This window comes from Macaca fascicularis, chromosome 20, assembly GCF_037993035.2.
Source record: "Macaca fascicularis isolate 582-1 chromosome 20, T2T-MFA8v1.1".
Taxonomy (NCBI): domain Eukaryota; kingdom Metazoa; phylum Chordata; class Mammalia; order Primates; family Cercopithecidae; genus Macaca; species Macaca fascicularis.
Genome location: NC_088394.1, coordinates 34,372,521 through 34,397,216, shown reverse-complemented (window position 1 = coordinate 34,397,216; position 24,696 = coordinate 34,372,521).

Below are 24,696 nucleotides of genomic sequence, written 5' to 3'. Positions count from 1 at the left end.
TCTCAGAAAGCTTCTTTCCAGATTTCATCTGAGGATATTTCCTTTTTCACCATAGCCCTCTAGGGGTTCCAAATATCACTTTGCAAATTCCACAAGAACTGTCTCAGCGAAAGGCTTCTTCGGGGAAAGCTGTAACTCTGTGAGATGATTTCTCAGAACACAAAGAAGTTACTCAGAAAGCTTCGTTCTCTTTGTTAAAGGAGGATATTTCCTTTTGCCCTATAGTCTTCAAAGGGATCCGAAATATCTGTTCTCAGATTCCACAGAAATAAGGCTAGCAAAGAGATCCACGAAACACAGATGTAACTCTGTGAGATGAATTAACAGAACACTAAACAATTTCTCAGAAAGCTTCCTTCCAGATTTCATCTGAGGATATTTCCTTTTTCACCATAGCCCTCTAAGGGCTTCCAAATATCACTTTGCCAATTTCACAAGAACTTTCTTACCGAAAGGCTTCTTAAGGGGAAAGCTGTAACTCTGTGAGATGATTTCACAGAACACAAAGAAGTTTCTCAGAAAGCTTCTTTCTCTTTTTTATCGGAGGATATTTCCTTTGGCCCTATAGTCTTCAAAGGGATCCGAAATATCTCTTCTCAGATTCCACAGAAATAAGGCTAGCAAAGAGATCCACGAAATGCAGATGTAACTCTGTGAGATGAATTAACAGAACACTAAGCAGTTTCTCAGAAAGCTTCTTTCCAGATTTCGTCTGAGGATATTTCCTTTTTCACCATAGCCCTCTATGGGCTTCCAAATATTACTTTGCCAATTCCACAAGAACTGTCTTAGCGAAAGGCTTCTTGAAGGGAAAGCTGTATCTCTGTGAGATGATTTCTCAGAACACAAAGAAGTTACTCAGAAAGCTTCTTTCTCTTTGTTATCGGAGGATATTTCCTTTGGCCCTATAGTCTTCAAAGGGATCCGAAATATCTGTTCTCAGATTCCACAGAAATAAGGCTAGCAAAGAGATCCACGAAATACAGATGTAACTCTGTGAGATGAATTAACAGAACACTAAACAATTTCTCAGAAAGCTTCTTTCCAGATTTCATCTGAGGATATTTCCTTTTTCACCGAAGCCCTCTAAGGGCTTCCAAATATCACTTTGCAAATTTCACAAGAAATTTCTTAGCGAAAGGCTTCTTGAGGGGAAAGCTGTAACTCTGTGAGATGATTTCACAGAACACAAAGAAGTTTCTCAGAAAGCTTCTTTCTCTTTGTTATCGGAGGATATTTCCTTTGGCCCTATAGTCTTCAAAGGGATCCGAAATATCTCTTCTCAGATTCCACAGAAATAAGGCTAGCAAAGAGATCCACGAAATACAGATGTAACTCTGTGAGATGAATTAACAGAACACTAAGCAGTTTCTCAGAAAGCTTCTTTCCAGATTTCATCTGAGGATATTTCCTTTTCCACCATAGCCCTCTATGGGCTTCCAAATATCACTTTGCCAATTCCACAAGAACTGTCTCAGTGAAACGCTTCTTCAGGGGAACGCTGTAACTCTGTGAGATGATTTCACAGAACACAAAGAAGTTTCTCAGAAAGCTTCTTTCTCTTTGTTATCGGAGGATATTTCCTTTGGCCCTATAGTCTTCAAAGGGATCCGAAATAACTGTTTTCAGATTCCACAGAAATAAGGCTACCAAAGAGATCCACGAAATACAGATGTAGCTCTGTGAGATGAATTAACAGAATACTAAGCAGTTTCTCAGAAAGCTTCTTTCCAGATTTCATCTGAGGATATTTCCTTTTTCACCATAGCCCTCTATGGGCTTCCAAATATCACTTTGCCAATTCCACAAGAACTATGTTAGCGAAAGGCTTCTTGAGGGGAAAGCTGTAACTCTGTGAGATGATTTCACAGAACACAAAGAAGTTTCTCAGAAAGCTTCTTCCTCTTTGTTATCGGAGGATATTTCCTTTGGCCCTATAGTCTTCAAAGGGATCCGAAATATCTGTTCTCAGATTCCACAGAAATAAGGCTCGCAAAGAGATCCACGAGATCCAGATGTATCTCTGTGAGTGAAAGTCACACATCACAGAGCAGTTTCTCAGAAAGCTTCTTTCCAGATTTCATCTGAGGATATTTCCTTTTTCACCATAGCACACTATGGGCTTCCAAATATCACTTTACCAATTCCACAAGAAATGTCTTAGCGAAAGGCTTCTTAAGGGGAAAGCTGTAATTCTGTGAGATGATGTCACAGAACACAAAGAAGTTTCTCAGAAAGCTTCTTTCTCTTTGTTATCGGAGGATATTTCCTTTGGCCATAAGTCTTCAAAGGGAACCGAAATATCTGTTCTCAGATTCCACAGAAATAAGGCTAGCAAAGAGATCCACGAAATACAGATGTAACACTGTGAGATGAATTAACAGAACACTAAGCAGTTTCTCAGAAAGCTTCTTTACAGATTTCATCTGAGGATATTTCCTTTTTCTCCATAGCCCTCTATGGGCTTCCAAATATCACTTTGCCAATTCTACAAGAACTGTCTTAGCGAAAGGCTTCTTGAGGGGAAAGCTGTAACTCTGTGAGATGATTTCACAGAACACAAAGAAGTTTCTCAGAAAGCTTCTTTCTCTTTGTTATCGGAGGATATTTCCTTTGGCCCTATAGTCTTCAAAGGGATCCGAAATATCTGTTCTCAGAATACACAGAAATAAGGCTCGCAAAGAGATCCACGAAATACAGATGTAACTCTGTGAGACGATTTAACAGAACACTAAGCAGTTTCTCAGAAAGCTTCTTTCCAGATTTCATCTGAGGATATTTCCTTTTTCACCATAGCCCTCTATGGGCTTCCAAATATCACTTTGCCAATTCCACAAGAAGTGTTTTAGCAAAAGGCTTCTTGAAGGGAAAGCTGTAACTCTGTGAGTTGATTTCACAGAACACAAAAGTGTCTCAGAAAGCTTCTTTCTCTTTGTTATCGGAGGATCTTTCCTTTGGCCCTATAGTCTTCAAAGGGATCCGAAATATCTGTTCTCAGATTCCACAGAAATAAGGCTAGCAAAGAGACCACGAAATACAGATGTAACTCTGTGAGATGAATTAAGAGAACACTAAGAAGTTTCTCAGAATGCTTCTTTCCAGATTTCATCTGAAGATATTTCCTTTTTCACCTTAGCCCTTTAGGGGCTTCCAAACATCACTTTGCCAATTCCACAAAAACTGTTTCAGCTAATGGCTTCTTAAGGGGAAAGCTGTAACTCTGCGAGATGATTTCACAGAACACAAAGAAGTTTCTCAGAAAGCTTCTTTCTCTTTGTTATCGGAGGATATTTCCTTTGGCCCTATAGTCTTCAAAGGGATCCGAAATATCTCTTCTCAGATTCCACAGAAATAAGGCTAGCAAAGAGATCCACGAAATACAGATGTAACTCTGTGAGATGAATTAACAGAGCACTAAGCAGTTTCTCAGAAAGCTTCTTTCCAGATTTCATCTGAGGATATTTCCTCTTTCACCATAGCCCTCTATGGGCTTCCAAATATCACTTTGCCAATTCCACAAGAACTGTCTCAGCGAAAGGCTTCTTCAGTGGAAAGCTGTAACTCTGTGAGATGATTTCACAGAACACAAAGAAGTTTCTCAGAAAGCCTCTTTCTCTTTGTTATGGGAGGATATTTCCTGTGGCCCTATAGTCTTCAAAGGGATCCAAAATATCTGTTCTCAGATACCACAGAAATAAGGCTAGCAAAGAGATCCACGAAATACAGATGTAGCTCTGTGAGATGAATTAACAGAACACTAAGCAGTTTCTCAGAAAGCTTCTTTCCAGATTTCATCTGAGGATATTTCCTTTTTCACCATAGCCCTCTATGGGCTTCCAAATATCACTTTGCCAATTCCACAAGTACTATCTTAGCGAAAGGCTTCTTGAGGGGAAAGCTGTAACTCTGTGAGATGATTTCACAGAACACAAAGAACTTTCTCAGAAAGCTTCTTCCTCTTTGTTATCGGAGGATATTTCCTTTGGCCCTATAGTCTTCAAAGGGATCCGAAATATCTGTTCTCAGATTCCACAGAAATAAGGCTAGCAAAGAGATCCACGAGATACAGATGTATCTCTGTGAGTGGAAGTCACACATCACAGAGCAGTTTCTCACAAAGTTTCTTTCCAGATTTCATCTGAGGATATTTCCTTTTTCACCATAGCACACTATGGGCTTCCAAATATCACTTTACCAATTCCACACGAACTTTCTTAGCGAAAGGCTTCTTGAGGGGAAAGCTGTAATTCTGTGAGATGATTTCACAGAACACAAAGAAGTTTCTCAGAAAGCTTCTTTCTCTTTGTTATCGGAGGATATTTCCTTTGGCCCTATAGTCTTCAAAGGGATCCGAAATATCTGTTCTCAGATTCCACAGAAATAAGGCTAGCAAAGAGATCCACGAAATACAGATGTAACTCTGTGAGATGAATTAACAGAACACTAAACAATTTCTCAGAAAGCTTCTTTCCAGATTTCATCTGAGGATATTTCCTTTTTCACCGAAGCCCACTAAGGGCTTCCAAATATCACTTTGCAAATTTCACAAGAAATTTCTTAGCGAAAGGCTTCTTGAGGGGAAAGCTGTAACTCTGTGAGATGATTTCACAGAACACAAAGAAGTTTCTCAGAAAGCTTCTTTCTCTTTGTTATCGGAGGATATTTCCTTTGGCCCTATAGTCTTCAAAGGGATCCGAAATATCTCTTCTCAGATTCCACAGAAATAAGGCTAGCAAAGAGATCCACGAAATACAGATGTAACTCTGTGAGATGAATTAACAGAACACTAAGCAGTTTCTCAGAAAGCTTCTTTCCATATTTCATCTGAGGATATTTCCTTTTTCACCATAGCCCTCTAAGGGCTTCCAAATATCACTTTGCCAATTCCACAAGAACTGTCTTAGCGAAAGGCTTCTTGAGGGGAAACCTGTAACTCTGTGAGATGATTTCACAGAACACAAAGAAGTTTCTCAGAAAGCTTCTTTCTCTTTGTTATCGGAGGATATTTCCTTTGGCCATATAGTCTTCAAAGGGATCCGAAATATCTGTTCTCAGATTCCACAGAAATAAGGCTAGCAAAGAGATCCACGAAATACAGATGTAACTCTGTGAGATGAATTAACAGAACACTAAGCAGTTTCTCAGAAAGCTTCTTTCCAGATTTCATCTGAGGATATTTCCTTTTCCACCATAGCCCTCTATGTGCTTCCAAATATCACTTTGCCAATTCCACAAGAACTGTCTCAGCGAAACGCTTCTTCAGGGGAACGCTGTAACTCTGTGAGATGATTTCACAGAACACAAAGAAGTTTCTCAGAAAGCTTCTTTCTCTTTGTTATCGGAGGATATTTCCTTTGGCCCTATAGTCTTCAAAGGGATCCGAAATAACTGTTCTCAGATTCCACAGAAATAAGGCTACCTAAGGGATCCACGAAATACAGATGTAGCTCTGTGAGATGAATTAACAGAACACTAAGCAGTTTCTCAGAAAGCTTCTTTCCAGATTTCATCTGAGGATATTTCCTTTTTCACCATAGCCCTCTATGGGCTTCCAAATATCACTTTGCCAATTCCACAAGAACTATGTTAGCGAAAGGCTTCTTGAGGGGAAAGCTGTAACTCTGTGAGATGATTTCACAGAACACAAAGAAGTTTCTCAGAAAGCTTCTTCCTCTTTGTTATCGGAGGATATTTCCTTTGGCCCTATAGTCTTCAAAGGGATCCGAAATATCTGTTCTCAGATTCCACAGAAATAAGGCTAGCAAAGAGATCCACGAGATACAGATGTATCTCTGTGAGTGGAAGTCACACATCACAGAGCAGTTTCTCAGAAAGCTTCTTTCCAGATTTCATCTGAGGATATTTCCTTTTTCACCATAGCACACTATGGGCTTCCAAATATCACTTTACCAATTCCACAAGAAATGTCTTAGCGAAAGGCTTCTTAAGGGGAAAGCTGTAATTCTGTGAGATGATGTCACAGAACACAAAGAAGTTTCTCAGAAAGCTTCTTTCTCTTTGTTATCGGAGGATATTTCCTTTGGCCATATAGTCTTCAAAGGGAACCGAAATATCTGTTCTCAGATTCCACAGAAATAAGGCTAGCAAAGAGATCCACGAAATACAGATGTAACACTGTGAGATGAATTAACAGAACACTAAGCAGTTTCTCAGAAAGCTTCTTTCCAGATTTCATCTGAGGATATTTCCTTTTTCTCCATAGCCCTCTATGGGCTTCCAAATATCACTTTGCCAATTCTACAAGAACTGTCTTAGCGAAAGGCTTCTTGAGGGGAAAGCTGTAACTCTGTGAGATGATTTCACAGAACACAAAGAAGTTTCTCAGAAAGCTTCTTTCTCTTTGTTATCGGAGGATATTTCCTTTGGCCCTATAGTCTTCAAAGGGATCCGAAATATCTGTTCTCAGAATACACAGAAATAAGGCTCGCAAAGAGATCCACGAAATACAGATGTAACTCTGAGAGACGAATTAACAGAACACTAAGCAGTTTCTCAGAAAGCTTCTTTCCAGATTTCATCTGAGGATATTTCCTTTTTCACCATAGCCCTCTATGGGCTTCCAAATATCACTTTGCCAATTCCACAAGAAGTGTTTTAGCAAAAGGCTTCTTGAAGGGAAAGCTGTAACTCTGTGAGTTGATTTCACAGAACACAAAAGTGTCTCAGAAAGCTTCTTTCTCTTTGTTATCGGAGGATCTTTCCTTTGGCCCTATAGTCTTCAAAGGGATCCGAAATATCTGTTCTCAGATTCCACAGAAATAAGGCTAGCAAAGAGACCACGAAATACAGATGTAACTCTGTGAGATGAATTAAGAGAACACTAAGAAGTTTCTCAGAATGCTTCTTTCCAGATTTCATCTGAAGATATTTCCTTTTTCACCTTAGCCCTTTAGGGGCTTCCAAATATCACTTTGCCAATTCCACAAGAACTGTTTCAGCTAATGGCTTCTTAAGGGGAAAGCTGTAACTCTGCGAGATGATTTCACAGAACACAAAGAAGTTTCTCAGAAAGCTTCTTTCTCTTTGTTATCGGAGGATATTTCCTTTGGCCCTATAGTCTTCAAAGGGATCCGAAATATCTCTTCTCAGATTCCACAGAAATAAGGCTAGCAAAGAGATCCACGAAATACAGATGTAACTCTGTGAGATGAATTAACAGAGCACTAAGCAGTTTCTCAGAAAGCTTCTTTCCAGATTTCATCTGAGGATATTTCCTTTTTCACCATAGCCCTCTATGGGCTTCCAAATATCACTTTGCCAATTCCACAAGAACTGTGTCAGCGAAAGGCTTCTTCAGTGGAAAGCTGTAACTCTGTGAGATGATTTCACAGAACACAAAGAAGTTTCTCAGAAAGCCTCTTTCTCTTTGTTATGGGTGGATATTTCCTGTGGCCCTATAGTCTTCAAAGGGATCCAAAATATCTGTTCTCAGATACCACAGAAATAAGGCTAGCAAAGAGATCCACGAAATACAGATGTAACTCTGTGAGTGGAAGTCACACATCACAGAGCAGTTTCTGAGAAAGCTTCTTTCCAGATTTCATCTGATGATATTTCCTTTTTTACCATAGCACTCTATGGGCTTCCAAATATCACTTTACCAATTCTAAAAGAACTGTCTTAGCGAAAGGCTTCTTGAGGGGAAAACTGTAACTCTGTGAGATGATTTCACCGAACACAAAGAAGTTTCTCAGAAACCTTCTTTCTCTTTGTTATCGGAGGATATTTCCTTTGGCCATATAGTCTTCAAAGGGATCCGAAATATCTGTTCTCAGATTCCACAGAAATAAGGCTAGCAAAGAGATCCACGAAATAGAGATGTAACTCTGTGAGATGAATTAACAGAACACTAAGCAGTTTCTCAGAAAGCTTCTTTCCAGATTTCATCTGAGGATATTTCCTTTTTCACCATAGCCCTCTATGGGCTTCCAAATATCACTTTGCAAATTCCACAAGAACTGTCTTAGCGAAAGGCTTCTTCGGGGAAAGCTGTAACTCTGTGAGATGATTTCACAGAACACAAAGAAGTTACTCAGAAAGCTTCTTTCTCTTTGTTATCGGAGGATATTTCCTTTGGCCCTATAGTCTTCAAAGGGATCCGAAATATCTGTTCTCAGAATACACAGAAATAAGGCTAGCAAAGAGATCCACGAAATACAGATGTAACTCTGTGAGTTGAATTAACACAACACTAAGCAGTTTCTCAGAAAGCTTCTTTCCAGATTTCATCCGACGATATTTCCTTTTTCACCATTGCCCTCTATGGGCTTACAAATATCACTTTGCCAATTCCACAAGAACTGTCTAAGCGAAAGGCTTCTTGAGGGGAAAGCTGTAACTCTGTGAGTTGATTTCACAGAACACAAAAAAGTTTCTCAGAAAGCTTCTTTCTCTTTGTTATCGGAGGATATTTCCTTTGGCCCTATAGTCTTCAAAGGGATCCGAAATAACTGTTGTCAGATTCCACAGAAATAAGGCTAGCAAAGAGATCCACGAAATACAGATGTAACTCTGTGAAATGAATTAACAGAACACTAAGCAGTTTCTCAGAAAGCTTCTTTCCAGATTTCATCTGAGGATATTTCCTTTTTCACCTTAGCCCTCTAGGGGCTTCCAAATATCACTTTGCCAATTCTACAAGAACTGTTTTAGCAAAAGGCTTCTTGAGGGGAAAGCTGTAACTCTGTGAGATGATTTCACAGAACACAAAGAAGTTTCTCAAAAAGCTTCTTTCTCTTTGTTATCGGAGGATATTTCCTTTGGCCCTATAGTCTTCAAAGGGATCCGAAATATCTGTTCTCAGATTCCACAGAAATAAGGCTAGAAAAGAGATCCACGAAATACAGATGTAGCTGTGTGAGTTGAATTAACAGAACACTAAGCAGTTTCTCAGAAAGCTTCTTTCCAGATTTCATCTGAGGATATTTCCTTTTTCACCATAGCCCTCTATGGGGTTCCAAATATCACTTTGCCAATTCCACAAGAACTGTCTTAGCGAACGGCTTCCTGAGGGGAAAGCTGTAACTCTGTGAGATGATTTCACAGAACACAAAGAAGTTTCTCAGAAAGCTTCTTTCTCTTTGTTATCGGAGGATATTTCCTTTGGCCCTATAGTCTTCAAAGGGATCCGAAATATCTCTTCTCAGATTCCACAGAAATAAGGCTAGCAAAGAGATCCACGAAATGCAGATGTAACTCTGTGAGTGGAAGTCCCACATCACAGAGCAGTTTCTCACAAAGCTTCTTTCCAGATTTCATCTGAGGATATTTCCTTTTTCACCATAGCACACTACGGGCTTCCAAATATCACTTTACCAATTCCAAAAGAACTGTCTTAGCGAAAGGCTTCTTGAGGGGAAAGCTGTAATTCTGTGAGATGATTTCACAGAACACAAAGAAGTTTCTCAGAAAGCTTCTTCCTCTTTGTTATCGGAGGATATTTCCTTTGGCCATATAGTCTTCAAAGGGAACCGAAATATCTGTTCTCAGATTCCACAGAAATAAGGCTAGCAAAGAGATCCACGAAATGCAGATGTAACACTGTGAGATGAATTAACAAAACACTAAGCAGTTTCTCAGAAAGCTTCTTTCCAGATTTCATCTGAGGATATTTCCTTTTTCTCCATAGCCCTCTAAGGGCTTCCAAATATCACTTTGCCAATTCCACAAGAACTGTCTTAGCGAAAGGCTTCTTGAGGGGAAAGCTGTAACTCTGTGAGATGATTTCACAGAACACAAAGAAGTTTCTCAGAAAGCTTCTTTCTCTTTGTTATCGGAGGATATTTCCTTTGGCCCTATAGTCTTCAAAGGAATCCGAAATATCTGTTCTCAGAATACACAGAAATAAGGCTAGCAAAGAGATCCACGAAATACAGATGTAACTCTGTGAGTTGAATTAACAGAACACTAAGCAGTTTCTCAGAAAGCTTCTTTCCAGATTTCATCTGACGATATTTCCTTTTTCACCATAGCCCTCTATGGGGTTCCAAATATCACTTTGCCAATTCCACAAGAACTGTCTTAGCGAACGGCTTCTTGAGGGGAAAGCTGTAACTCTGTGAGATGATTTCACGGAACACAAAGAAGTTTCTCAGAAAGCTTCTTTCTCTTTGTTATCGGAGGATACTTCCTTTGGCCCTATAGTCTTCAAAGGGATCCGAAATATCTGTTCTCAGATTCCACAGAAATAAGGCTAGAAAAAAGAGACCCACGAGATACAGATGTAACTCTGTGAGTGGAAGTCACACATCACAGAGCAGTTTCTGAGAAAGCTTCTTTCCAGATTTCATCTGATGATATTTCCTTTTTTACCATAGCACTCTATGGGCTTCCAAATATCACTTTACCAATTCTACAAGAACTGTCTTAGCGAAAGGCTTCTTGAGGGGAAAGCTGTAACTCTGTGAGATGATTTCACAGAACACAAAGAAGTTTCTTAAAAAGCTTCTTTCTCTTTGTTATCGGAGGATATTTCCTTTGGCCCTATAGTCTTCAAAGGGATCTGAAATATCTGTTCTCAGATTCCACAGAAATAAGGCTAGAAAAGAGATCCACGAAATACAGATGTAGCTGTGTGAGATGAATTAACAGAACACTAAGCAGTTTCTGAGAAAGCTTCTTTCCAGATTTCATCTGAGGATATTTCCTTTTTCACCATAGCCCTCTATGGGCTTCCAAATATCACTTTGCCAATTCCACAAGAACTGTCTTAGCGAATGGCTTCTTGAGGGGAAACCTGTAACTCTGTGAGATGATTTCACAGAACACAAAGAACTTTCTCAGAAAGTTTCTTTCTCTTTGTTATCGGAAGATATTTCCTTTTGGCCCTATAGACTTCAAAGGGATCCGAAATATCTGTTCTCAGATTCCACAGAAATAAGGCTAGCAAAGAGATCCACGAAATACAGATGTAACTCTGTGAGTGGAAGTCACACATCACAGAGCAGTTTCTCAGAAAGCTTCTTTCCTGATTTCATCTGAGGATATTTCCTTTTTCATCATAAACATCTATGGGCTTCCAAATATCACTTTGCCAACTCCACAAGAACTCTCTTAGCGAAAGGCATCTTGAGGGGAAAGCTGTAACTCTGTGAGATGATTTCACAGAACACAAAGAAGTTTCTCAGAAAGCTTCTTTCTCTTTGTTAACGGACGATAGTTCCTTTGGCCCTATAGTCTTCAAAGGGATCCGAAATATCTGTTCTCAGATTCCACAGAAATAAGGCAAGCAAAGAGATCCACGAAATACATATGTAACTCTGTGAGTGGAAGTAACACATCACACAGCAGTTTCTCAGAAAGCTTCTTTCCAGATTTCATCTGAGGATATTTCCTTTTTCACCATAGCCCTCTAAGGGCTGCCAAATATCACTTTGTCAATTCCACAAGAACTGTCTTAGCGAAAGGCTTCTTTAGTGGAAAGCTGTAATTCTGTGAGATGATTTCACAGAACACGATGAAGTTTCTCAGACAGCTTCTTTCTCTTTGTTATCGGAGGATATTTCCTTTGGCCATATAGTCTTCAAAGGGATCCGAAATATCTGTTCTCAGATTCCACAGAATTAAGCTAGCAAAGAGATCCACGAAATACAGATGTAACTCTGTGAGACGAATTAACAGAACACTAAGCAGTTTCTCAGAAAGCTTCTTTACAGATTTCATCTGAGGATATTTCCTTTTTCACCATAGCCCTCTATGGGCATCCAAATATCACTTTGCCAATTCCACAAGAACTGTCTTAGCGAAAGGCTTCTTGAGAGGAAAGCTGTAACTCTGTGCGATGATTTCACAGAACACAAAGAAGTTTCTCAGAAACCTTCTTTCTCTTTGTTATCGGAGGATATTTCCTTTGGCCCTATAGTCTTCAATGGGATCCGAAATATCTGTTCTCAGATTCCACAGAAATAAGGCAAGCAAAGAGATCCACGAAATACAGATGTAACTCTTTGAGATGAATTAACAGAGCACTAAGCAGTTTCTCAGAAAGCTTCTTTCCAGATTTCATCTGAGGATATTTCCTTTTTCACCATAGCCCTCTAAGGGCTTCCAAATATCACTTTGCCAATTCCACAAGAACTGTCTAAGGGGAAGGCTTCTTGCGGGGAAAGCTGTAACTCTGTGAGATGATTTCACAGAACACAAAGAAGTTTCTCAGAAAGCTTCTTTCTCTTTGTTATCGGAGGATATTTACTTTGGCCATATAGTCTTCAAAGGGATCCAAAATATCTGTTCTCAGATTCCACAGAAATAAGGCTAGCAAAGAGATCCACGAAATACAGATGTAGCTCTGTGAGAGGAATTAACAGAACACTAAGCAGTTTCTCAGAAAGCTTCTTTCCCGATTTCATCTGAGGATATTTCCTTTTTCACCATAGCCCTCTATGGGCTTCCAAATATCACTTTGCCAATTCCACAAGAACTATCTTAGCGAAACGCTTCTTGAGGGAAAGCTGTAACTCTGTGAGATGATTTCACAGAACACAATGAAGTTACTCAGAAAGCTTCTTTCTCTTTGTTATCGGAGGATATTTCCTTTGGCCCTATAGTCTTCAAAGGGATCCGAAATATCTGTTCTCAGATTCCACAGAAATAAGGCTAGCAAAGAGACCACGAAATATAGATATAACTCTGTGAGATGAATTAACAGGACACTAAGCAGTTTCTCAGAAAGCTTCTTTCCAGATTTCATCTGATGATATTTCCTTTTTCACCATAGCCCTCTATGGGCTTCCAAATATCACTTTGCCAACTACACAAGAACTGTCTTAGCGAAAGGCTTCTTGAGGGGAAAGCTGTAACTCTGTGGGATGATTTCACAGAACACAAAGAAGTTTCTCAGAAAGCTTCTTTCTCTTTGTTATCGGAGGATATTTCCTTTGGCCCTATAATCTTCAAAGGAATCTGAAATATCTGTTCTCAGATTCCACAGAAATAAGGCTAGCAAAGAGATCCACGAAATACAGATGTAACTCAGTGAGTGGAAGTCAAACATCACAGAGCAGTTTCTCACAAAGCTTCCTTCCAGATTTCATCTGAGGATATTTCCTTTTTCACCGTAGCCCTCTATGGGCTTCCAAATATCACTTTGCCAATTACACAAGAACTGTCATAGCGAAAGGCTTCTTGAGTGTAAAGCTGTAACTCTGTGAGATGATTTCACAGAACACAAAGAAGTTTCTCAGAAAGCTTCTTTCTCTTTGTTAACGGACGATAGTTCCTTTGGCCCTATAGTCTTCAAAGGGATCCGAAATATCTGTTCTCAGATTCCACAGAAATAAGGCAACCAAAGAGATCCACGAAATACAGATGTAACTCTGTGAGTGGAAGTAACACATCACAGAACAGTTTCTCAGAAAGCTTCTTTCCAGATTTCATCTGAGGATATTTCCTTTTTCACCATTCCCCTCTCAGGGCTTCCAAATATCACTTTGTCAATTCCACAAGAACTGTCTTAGCGAAAGGCTTCTTTTGTGGAAAGCTGTAATTCTGAGAGATGATTTCACAGAACACGAAAAAGTTTCTCAGAAAGCTTCTTTCTCTTTGTTATAGGAGGATATTTCCTTTGGCCCTATAGTCTTCAAAGGGATCCGAAATATCTGTTGTCAGATTCCACAGAAATAAGGCTAGCAAAGAGATCCACGAAATACAGATGTAACTCTGTGAGATGAATTAACAGAACACTAAGCAGTTTCTCAGAAAGCTTCTTTCCAGGTTTCATCTGAGGATATTTCCTTTTTCACCATATCCCTCTATGGGCTTCCAAATACCACTTTGCCAATTCCACAAGAACTGTCTTAGCGAAAGGCTTCTTGAGAGGAAAGCTGTAACTCTGTGCGATGATTTCACAGAACACAAAGAAGTTTCTCAGAAAGCTTCTTTCTCTTTGTTATCGGAGGATATTTCCTTTGGCCCTATAGTCTTCAATGGGATCCGAAATATCTGTTGTCAGATTCCACAGAAATAAGGCTAGCAAAGAGATCCACGAAATACAGATGTAAATCTGTGAGATGAATTAACAGAACACTAAGCAGTTTCTCAGAAAACTTCTTTCCAGATTTCATCTGAGTATATTTCCTTTTTCACCATAGCCCTCTATAGGCTTCCAAATATCACTTTGCCAATTCCACAAGAACTGTCTTAGCTAAGGCTTCTTGAGGGGAAAGCTGTAACTCTGTGAGATGATTTCACCGAACACAAAGAATTTTCTCAGAAAGCTTCTTTGTCTTTGTTATCGGAGGATACTTCCTTTGGCCCTATAGTCTTCAAAGGGATCCGAAATATCTGTTCTCAGATTCCACAGAAATAAGGCTAGCAAAGAGATCCACGAAATACAGATGTAACTCTGTGAGATGAATTAACAGAACACTAAGCTGTTTCTCAGAAAGCTTCTTTCCAGATTTCATCTGAGGATATTTCCTTTTTCGCCATTGCCCTCTACGGCCTTCCAAATATCACTTTGCCAATTCCACAAGAACTGTCTTAGCGAAAGGCGTCTTGAGGGGAAAGCTGTAACTCTGTGAGATGATTTCACAGAACACAAAGAAGTTTCTAGAAAGCTTCTTGCTCCTTGTTATCGGAGGATATTTCCTTTGGCCCTATAGTCTTCAAAGGGATCCGAAATATCTGTCCTCAGATTCCACAGAAATAAGGCTTGCAAAGAGATCGACGAAATACAGATGTAACTCTGTGAGTGGAAGTCACACATCACAGAGCAGTTCCTCAGAAAGCTTCTTTCCAGATTTCATCTGAGGATATTTCCTTTTTCACCATAGCCCTCTAAGGGCTTCCAAATATCACTTTGTCAATTCCACAAGAACTGTCTTAGCGAAAGGCTTCTTTAGTGGAAAGCTGTAATTCTGTGAGATGATTTCACAGAACACGAAGAAGTTTCTCAGAAAGCTTCTTTCTCTTTTTTATCGGAGGATATTTCCTTTGGCCATATAGTCTTCAAAGGGATCCGAAATATCTGTTCTCAGATTCCACAGAAATAGGGCTAGCAAAGAGATCCACGAAATACAGATGTAACTCTGTGAGATGAATTAACAGAACACTAAGCAGTTTCTCAGAAAGCTTCTTTCCAGATTTCATCTGAGGATATTTCCTTTTTCGCCATTGCCCTCTACGGCCTTCCAAATATCACTTTGCCAATTCCACAAGAACTGTCTTAGCGAAAGGCGTCTTGAGGGGAAAGCTGTAACTCTGTGAGATGATTTCACAGAACACAAAGAAGTTTCTAGAAAGCTTCTTGCTCTTTGTTATCGGAGGATATTTCCTTTGGCCCTATAGTCTTCAAAGGGATCCGAAATATCTGTTCTCAGATTCCACAGAAATAAGGCTTGCAAAGAGATCCACGAAATACAGATGTAACTCTGTGAGTGGAAGTCACACATCACAGAGCAGTTCCTCAGAAAGCTTCTTTCCAGATTTCATCTGAGGATATTTCCTTTTTCACCATAGCCCTCTAAGGGCTTCCAAATATCACTTTGTCAATTCCACAAGAACTGTCTTAGCGAAAGGCTTCTTTAGTGGAAAGCTGTAATTCTGTGAGATGATTTCACAGAACACAAAGAAGTTTCCCAGAAAGCTTCTTCCTCTTTGTTATCGGAGGATATTTCCTTTGGCCATATAGTCTTCAAAGGGATCCGAAATATATGTTCTCAGATACCACAGAAATAAGGCTAGCAAAGAGATCCACGAAATACAGATGTAACTCTGTGAGATGAATTAACAGAACACTAAGCAGTTTCTCAGGAAGCTTCCTTCCAGATTTCATCTGAGGATATTTCATTTTTCACCATAGCCCTCTATGGGCTTCCAAATATCACTTTGCCAATTCCACAAGAACTGTCTCAGCGAAAGGCTTCTTGAGAGGAAAGCTGTAACTCTGTGCGGTGATTTCACAGAACACAAAGAAGTTTCTCAGAAAGCTTCTTTCTCTTTGTTATCGGAGGATATTTCCTTTGGCCCTATAATCTTCAAAGGGATCTGAAATATCTGTTCTCAGATTCCACAGAAATAAGGCTAGCAAAGAGTTCCACGAAATACAGATGTAACTCTGTGATTGGAAGTCACACATCACAGAGCAGTTTCTCAGAATGCTTCTTTCCAGATTTCATCTGAGGATATTTCCTTTTTCACCACAGCCATCTATGGGCTTCCAAATATCACTTTGCCAATTCCACAAGAACTGTCTTTGCGAAAGGCTTCTTGAGGGGAAAGCTGTAACTCTGTGAGATGATTTCAAAGAATAAAAAGAAGTTTCTCAGAAAGCTTCTATCTCTTGGTTTTCGAAGGATATTTCCTTTTGCCCTATAGTCATCAAAGGGATCCGAAATATCTGTTCTCAGATTCCACAGAAATAAGGCTAGCAAAGAGATCCACGAAATACAGATGTAACTCTGTGAGATGAATTAACAGAACACTAAGCAGTTTCTCAGAAAGCTTCTTTCCCGATTTCATCTGAGGATATTTCCTTTTTCACCATAGCCCTCTATGGGCTTCCAAATATCACTTTGCCAATTCCACAAGAACTGTCATAGCGAAAGGCTTCTTGAGTGGAAAGCTGTAACTCTGTGAGATGATTTCACAGAATACAAAGAAGTTTCTCAGAAAGCTTCTTTCTCTTTGTTATCGGAGGATATTTCCTTTGGCCCTATAGTCTTCAAAGGGATCCGAAATATCGGTTCTCAGATTCCACAAAAATAAAGCTAGCAAAGAGATCCACGAAATACAGATGTAACTCTGTGAGTGGATGTCACACATCACAGAGCAGTTTCTCAGAAAGCTTCTTTCCAGATTTCATCTGAGGATATTTCCTTTTTCACCAAAGCCCTCTATGGGCTTCCAAATATCACTTTGCCAATTAAACAAGAACTGTCTTAGCGAAAGGCTTCTTGAGGGGAAAGCTGTAACTCTGTGAGATGATTTCACAGAATACAAAGAAGTTTCTCAGAAAGCTTCTTTCTCTTTGTTATCGGAGGACATTTCCTTTTGCCGTATAGTCTTCAAAGGGATCCGAAATATGTGTTCTCAGATTCCACAGAAATAAGGCTAGCAAAGAGATCCACGAAATACAGATGTAACTCAGTGAGTGGAAGTAACACATCACTGAGCAGTTTCTCAGAAAGCTTCTTTCCAGATTTCATCTGAGGATATTTCCTTTTTCACCATTGCCCTCTATGGGCTTCCAAATATCACTTTGCCAATTCCACAAGAACTGTCTTAGCGAAAGGCTTCTTGAGGGGAAAGCTGTAACTCTGTGGGATGATTTCACAGAACACAAAGAAGTTTCTCAGAAAGCTTCTTTCTCTTTGTTATCGGAGGATATTTCCTTTGGCCCTATAGCCTTCAAAGGGATCGGAAATATCTGTTCTCAGATTCCACAGAAATAAGGCTAGCAAAGAGATCCACGAAATACAGATGTAACTCTGTGAGTGGAAGTCACACATCACAGAGCAGTTTCTCAGAATGCTTCTTTACAGATTTCATCTGAGGATATTTCCTTTTTCACCACAGCCATCTATGGGCTTCCAAATATCACTTTGCAATTCCACAAGAACTGTCTTTGCGAAAGGCTTCTTGAGGGAAAAGCTGTAACTCTGTGAGATGTTTTCAAAGAACAAAAAGAAGTTTCTCAGAAAGCTTCTATCTCTTGGTTATCGAAGGATATTTCCTTTTGCCCTATAGTCATCAAAGGGATCGGAAATATCTGTTCTCAGATTCCACAGAAATAAGGCTAGCAAAGAGATCCACGAAATACAGATGTAACTCTGTGAGATGAATTAACAGAACACTAAGCAGTTTCTCAGAAAGCTTCTTTCCCGATTTCATCTGATGATATTTCCTTTTTCACCATAGCCCTCTATGGGCTTCCAAATATCACTTTGCCAATTTCACAAGAACTGTCATAGCGAAAGGCTTCTTGAGTGGAAAGCTGTAACTCTGTGAGATGATTTCACAGAATACAAAGAAGTTACTCAGAAAGCTTCTTTCTCTTTGTTATCGGAGGATATTTCCTTTGGCCCTGTAGTCTTCAAAGGGATCCGAAATATCTATTCTCAGATTCCACAAAAATAAGGCTAGCAAAGAGATCCACGAAATACAGATGTAACTCTGTGAGTGGAAGTCACAAATCACAGAGCAGTTTCTCAGAAAGCTTCTTTCCAGATTTCATCTGAGGATATTTCCTTTTTCACCAAAGCCCTCTATGGGCTTCCAAATATCACTTTGCCAATTCCACAAGAACTGTCTTAGCGAAAGGCTTCTTGAGGAGAAAGCTGTAACTCTGTGCGATGATTTCACAGAACACAAAGAAGTTTCTCAAAAAGCTTCTTTCTCTTTGTTATCGGAGGATATTTCCTTTTGCCCTATAGTCTTCAAAGGGATCCGAACTATCTGTTCTCAGATTCCAGAGAAATAAAGCTAGCAAAGAGATCCACGAAATACAGATGTAACTCTGTGAGTGGAAGTCACACATCACAGAGCAGTTTCTCAGAAAGCTTCTTTCCAGATTTCATCTGAGGATATTTCCTTTTTCACCGTAGCCCTCTATGGGCTTCCAAATATCACTTTGCCAATTCCACAAGAACTGTCATAGCGAACGGCTTCTTGAGGGGAAAGCTGTAACGCTGTGAGATGATTTCACAGAACACAAAGAAGTTTCCCAGAAAGCTTCTTCCTCTTTGTTATCGGAGGATATTTCCTTTGGCCATATAGTCTTCAAAGGGATCCGAAATATATGTTCTCAGATACCACAGAAATAAGTCTAGCAAAGAGATCCACGAAATACAGATGTAACTCTGTGAGATGAATTAACAGAACACTAAGCAGTTTCTCAGAAAGCTTCCTTCCAGATTTCATCTGAGGATATTTCATTTTTCACCATAGCCCTCTATGGGCTTCCAAATATCACTTTGCCAGTTCCACAAGAACTGTCTCAGCGAAAGGCTTCTTGAGAGGAAAGCTGTAACTCTGTGCGGTGATTTCACAGAACACAAAGAAGTTTCTCAGAAAGCTTCTTTCTCTTTGTTATCGGAGGATATTTCCTTTTGCCCTATAGTCTTCAAAGGGATCCGAAATATCTGTTCTCAGATTCCACAGAAATAAGGCTAGCAAAGAGATCCACGAAATACAGATGTAACTCTGTGAGATGAATTAACAGAACACTAAGCAGTTTCTCAGAAAGCTTCTTTCCCGATTTCATCTGAGGATATTTCCTTTTTCACCATAGCCCTCTGGGCTTCCAAATATCACTTTGCCAATTCCACAAGAACTCTCATAGCGAAAGGCTTCTTGAGTGGAAAGCTGTAACTCTGTGAGATGATTTCACAGAATACAAAGAAGTTTCTCAGAAAGCTTCTTTCTCTTTGTTATCGGAGGATATTTCCTTTGGCCCTATAGTCTTGAAAGGGATCCGAAATATCGGTTCTCAGATTCCACAAAAATAAAGCGAGCAAAGAGATCCACGAAATAGTGATGTAACTCTGTGAGTGGATGTCACACATCACAGAGCAGTTTCTCAGAAAGCTTCTTTCCAGATTTCATCTGAGGATATTTCCTTTTTCACCAAAGCCCTCTATGGGCTTCCAAATATCACTTTGCCAATTAAACAAGAACTGTCTTAGCGAAAGGCTTCTTGAGGGGAAAGCTGTAACTCTGTGAGATGATTTCACAGAATACAAAGAAGTTTCTCAGAAAGCTTCTTTCTCTTTGTTATCGGAGGATATTTCCTTTTGCCGTATAGTCTTCAAAGGGATCCGAAATATGTGTTCTCAGATTCCACAGAAATAAGGCTAGCAAAGAGATCCACGAAATACAGATGTAACTCAGTGAGTGGAAGTCACACATCACTGAGCAGTTTCTCAGAAAGCTTCTTTCCAGATTTCATCTGAGGATATTTCCTTTTTCACCATAGCCCTCTAAGGGCTTCCAAACATCACTTTGTCAATTCCACAAGAACTGTCTTAGCGAAAGGCTTCTTTAGTGGAAAGCTGTAATTCTGTGAGATGATTTCACAGAACACGAAAAAGTTTCTCAGAAAGCTTCTTTCTCTTTGTTATCGGAGGATATTTCCTTTGGCCATATAGTCTTCAAAGGGATCCGAAATATATGTTCTCAGATTCCACAGAAATAAGGCTAGCAAAGAGATCCACGATATACAGATGTAACCGTGTGAGATGAATTAACAGAACACTAAGCAGTTTCTGAGAAAGCTTCTTTCCAGATTTCATCTGAGGATATTTCCTTTTTCACCATTGCCCTCTATGGGCTTCCAAATATCACTTTGCCAATTCCACAAGAACTGTCTTAGCGAAAGGCTTCTTGAGGGGAAAGCTGTAACTCTGTGGGATGATTTCACAGAACACAAAGAAGTTTCTCAGAAAGCTTCTTTCTCTTTGTTATCGGAGGATATTTCCTTTGGCCCTATAGCCTTCAAAGGGATTGGAAATATCTGTTCTCAGATTCCACAGAAATAAGGCTAGCAAAGAGATCCACGAAATACAGATGTAACTCTGTGAGTGGAAGTCACACATCACAGAGCAGTTTCTCAGAATGCTTCTTTACAGATTTCATCTGAGGATATTTCCTTTTTCACCACAGCCATCTATGGGCTTCCAAATATCACTTTGCCAATTCCACAAGAACTGTCTTTGCGAAAGGCTTCTTGAGGGAAAAGCTGTAACTCTGTGAGATGTTTTCAAAGAACAAAAAGAAGTTTCTCAGAAAGCTTCTATCTCTTGCTTATCGAAGGATATTTCCTTTTGCCCTATAGTCATCAAAGGGATCGGAAATATCTGTTCTCAGATTCCACAGAAATAAGGCTAGCAAAGAGATCCACGAAATACAGATGTAACTCTGTGAGATGAATTAACAGAACACTAAGCAGTTTCTCAGAAAGCTTCTTTCCCGATTTCATCTGATGATATTTCCTTTTGCACCATAGCCCTCTATGGGCTTCCAAATATCACTTTGCCAATTTCACAAGAACTGTCATAGCGAAAGGCTTCTTGAGTGGAAAGCTGTAACTCTGTGAGATGATTTCACAGAATACAAAGAAGTTTCTCAGAAAGCTTCTTTCTCTTTGTTATCGGAGGATATTTCCTTTGGCCCTGTAGTCTTCAAAGGGATCCGAAACATCTGTTCTCAGATTCCAGAGAAATAAAGCTAGCAAAGAGATCCACGAAATACAGATGTAACTCTGTGAGTGGAAGTCACACATCACAGAGCAGTTTCTCAGAAAGCTTCTTTCCAGATTTCATCTGAGGATATTTCCTTTTTCACCGTAGCCCTCTATGGGCTTCCAAATATCACTTTGCCAATTCCACAAGAACTGTCATAGCGAACGGCTTCTTGAGGGGAAAGCTGTAACTCTGTGAGATGATTTCACAGAACACAAAGAAGTTTCTCAGAAAGCTTCTTTTTCTTTGTTATTGGAGGATATTTCCTTAGGCCCTATAGTCTTCAAAGGGATCCGAAATATCTGTTCTCAGATTCCACAGAAATAAGGCTAGCAAAGACATCCACCAAATACAGATGTAACTCTGTGAGATGAATTAACAGAACACTAAGCAGTTTCTCAGAAATCTTCTTTACAGATTTCATCTGAGGATATTTCCTTTTTCACCATAGCGCTCTATGGGCTTCCAAATATCACTTTGCCAATTCCACAAGAACTGTCTTAAAGAAAGGCTTCTTGAGGGGAAAGCTCTAACTCTGTGAGATGATTTCCCAGAACACAGAGAAGTTTCTCAGAAAGCTTCTTTCTCTTTGTTATCGGAGGATATTTCCTTTGGCCCTCTAGTCTTCAAAGGGATCCGAAATATCTGTTCTCAGATTCCACAAAAATAAGGCTAGCAAAGAGATCCACGAAATACAGATGTAACTCTGTGAGTGGAAGTCACACATCTCAGAGCAGTTTCTCAGAAAGCTTCTTTCCAGATTTCATCTGAGGATATTTCCTTTTTCACCAAAGCCCTCTATGGGCTTCCAAATATCACTTTGCCAATTCCCCAAGAACTGTCATAGCGAACGGCTTCTTGAGGGGAAAGCTGTAACTCTGTGAGATGATTTCACAGAACACAAAGAAGTTTCTCAGAAAGCTTCTTTTTCTTTGTTATTGGAGGATATTTCCTTAGGCCCTATAGTCTTCAAAGGGATCCGAAATATCTGTTCTCAGATTCCACAGAAATAAGGCTAGCAAAGACATCCACCAAATACAGATGTAACTCTGTGAGATGAATTAACAGAACACTAAGCAGTTTCTCAGAAATCTTCTTTACAGATTTCATCTGAGGATATTTCCTTTTTCACCATAGCGCTCTATGGGCTTCCAAATATCACTTTGCCAATTCCACAAGAACTGTCTTAAAGAAAGGCTTCTTGAGGGGAAAGCTCTAACTCTGTGAGATGATTTCCCAGAACACAGAGAAGTTTCTCAGAAAGCTTCTTTCTCTTTGTTATCGGAGGATATTTCCTTTGGCCCTCTAGTCTTCAAAGGGATCCGAAATATCTGTTCTCAGATTCCACAAAAATAAGGCTAGCAAAGAGATCCACGAAATACAGATGTAACTCTGTGAGTGGAAGTCACACATCTCAGAGCAGTTTCTCAGAAAGCTTCTTTCCAGATTTCATCTGAGGATATTTCCTTTTTCACCAAAGCCCTCTATGGGCTTCCAAATATCACTTTGCCAATTACACAAGAACTGTCTTAGCGAAAGGCTTCTTGAGGCGAAAGCTGTAACTCTGTGAGATGATTTCACAGAACACAAAGAAGTTTCTCAGAAAGCTTCTTTCTCTTTGTTATCGGAGGATATTTCCTTTGGCCCTATAGTCTTCAAAGGGATCCGAAATATCTGTTCTCAGTTTCCACAGAAATAAGGCTAGCAAAGAGATCCACGAAATACAGATGTAACTCTGTGAGTCGAAGTCACACATCACAGAGCAGTTTCTCAGAAAACTTCTTTCCAGATTTCATCTGAGGATATTTCCTTTTTCACCATAGCCCTGTATGGGCTTCCAAATATCACATTGCAAATTCCACAAGAACTGTCTTAGCGAAAGGCTTCTTGAGGAGAAAGCTGTAACGCTGAGAGATGATTTCACAGAACACAAAGAAGTTTCTCAGAAAGCTTCCTTCTCTTTGTTATCGGAGGATATTTCCTTTTGCCCTATAGTCTTCAATGGGATCCGAAATATCTGTTCTCAGATTCCACAAAAATGAGGCGAGCAAAGAGTTCCACGAAATACAGATGTAACTCTGTGAGTGGAAGTAACACATCACAGCGCCGTTTCTCGGAAAGCTTCTTTCCAGATTTCATCTGAGGATATTTTCTTTTTCACCATAGCCCTCTATGGGCTTCCAAATATCACTTTGCCAATTCCACAAGAACTGTCTTAGCGAAAGGCTTCTTGAGTGGAAAGCTGTAACTCTGTGAGATGATTTCACAGAACACAAAGAAGTTACTCAGAAAGCTTCTTTCTCTTTGTTGTCGGAGGATATTTCCTTTGGCCCTATAGTCTTCAAAGGGATCCGAAATATCTGTTCTCAGATTCCACAGAAATAAGGCTAGCAAAGAGATCCACGAAATACAGATGTAACTCTGTGAGATGAATTAACAGAACACTAAGCAGTTTCTCAGAAATCTTCTTTCCAGATTTCATCTGAGGATATTTCCTTTTTCACCAGGGCGCTCTATGGGCTTCCAAATATCACGTTGCCAATTCCACAAGAAGTGTCTTAGAGAAAGGCTTCTTGATGGGAAAGCTGTAACTCTGTGAGATGATTTCACAGAACACAAAGAAGTTTCTCAGAAAGCTTCTTTCTCTTTGTTATCGGAGGGTATTTCCTTTGTCCCTATAGTCTTCAAAGAGATCCGAAATATCTGTTCTCAGATTCCACAGAAACAAGGCTAGCAAAGAGTTCCTCGAAATACAGATGTAACTCTGTGAGTGGAATTCACACATCATTGAGTAGTTTCTCAGAAAGCTTCTTTCCAGATTTCATCTGAGTATATTTCCTTTTTCACCGTAGACCTCTATGGGCTTCCAAATATCATTTTGCCAATTCCACAAGAACTGTCTTAGCTAAGGCTTCTTGAGGGGAAAGCTGTAACTCTGTGAGATGATTTCACCGAACACAAAGAATTTTCTCAGAAAGCTTCTTTGTCTTTGTTATCGGAGGATATTTCCTTTGGCCCTATAGTCTTCAAAGGGATCCGAAATATCTGTTCTCAGATTCCACAGAAATAAGGCTAGCAAAGAGATCCACGAAATACAGATGTAACTCTGTGAGATGAATTAACAGAACACTAAGCAGTTTCTCAGAAAGCTTCTTTCCAGATTTCATCTGAGGATATTTCCTTTTTCGCCATTGCCCTCTACGGCCTTCCAAATATCACTTTGCCAATTCCACAAGAACTGTCTTAGCGAAAGGCGTCTTGAGGGGAAAGCTGTAACTCTGTGAGATGATTTCACAGAACACAAAGAAGTTTCTAGAAAGCTTCTTGCTCTTTGTTATCGGAGGATATTTCCTTTGGCCCTATAGTCTTCAAAGGGATCCGAAATATCTGTTCTCAGATTCCACAGAAATAAGGCTTGCAAAGAGATCCACGAAATACAGATGTAACTCTGTGAGTGGAAGTCACACATCACAGAGCAGTTCCTCAGAAAGCTTCTTTC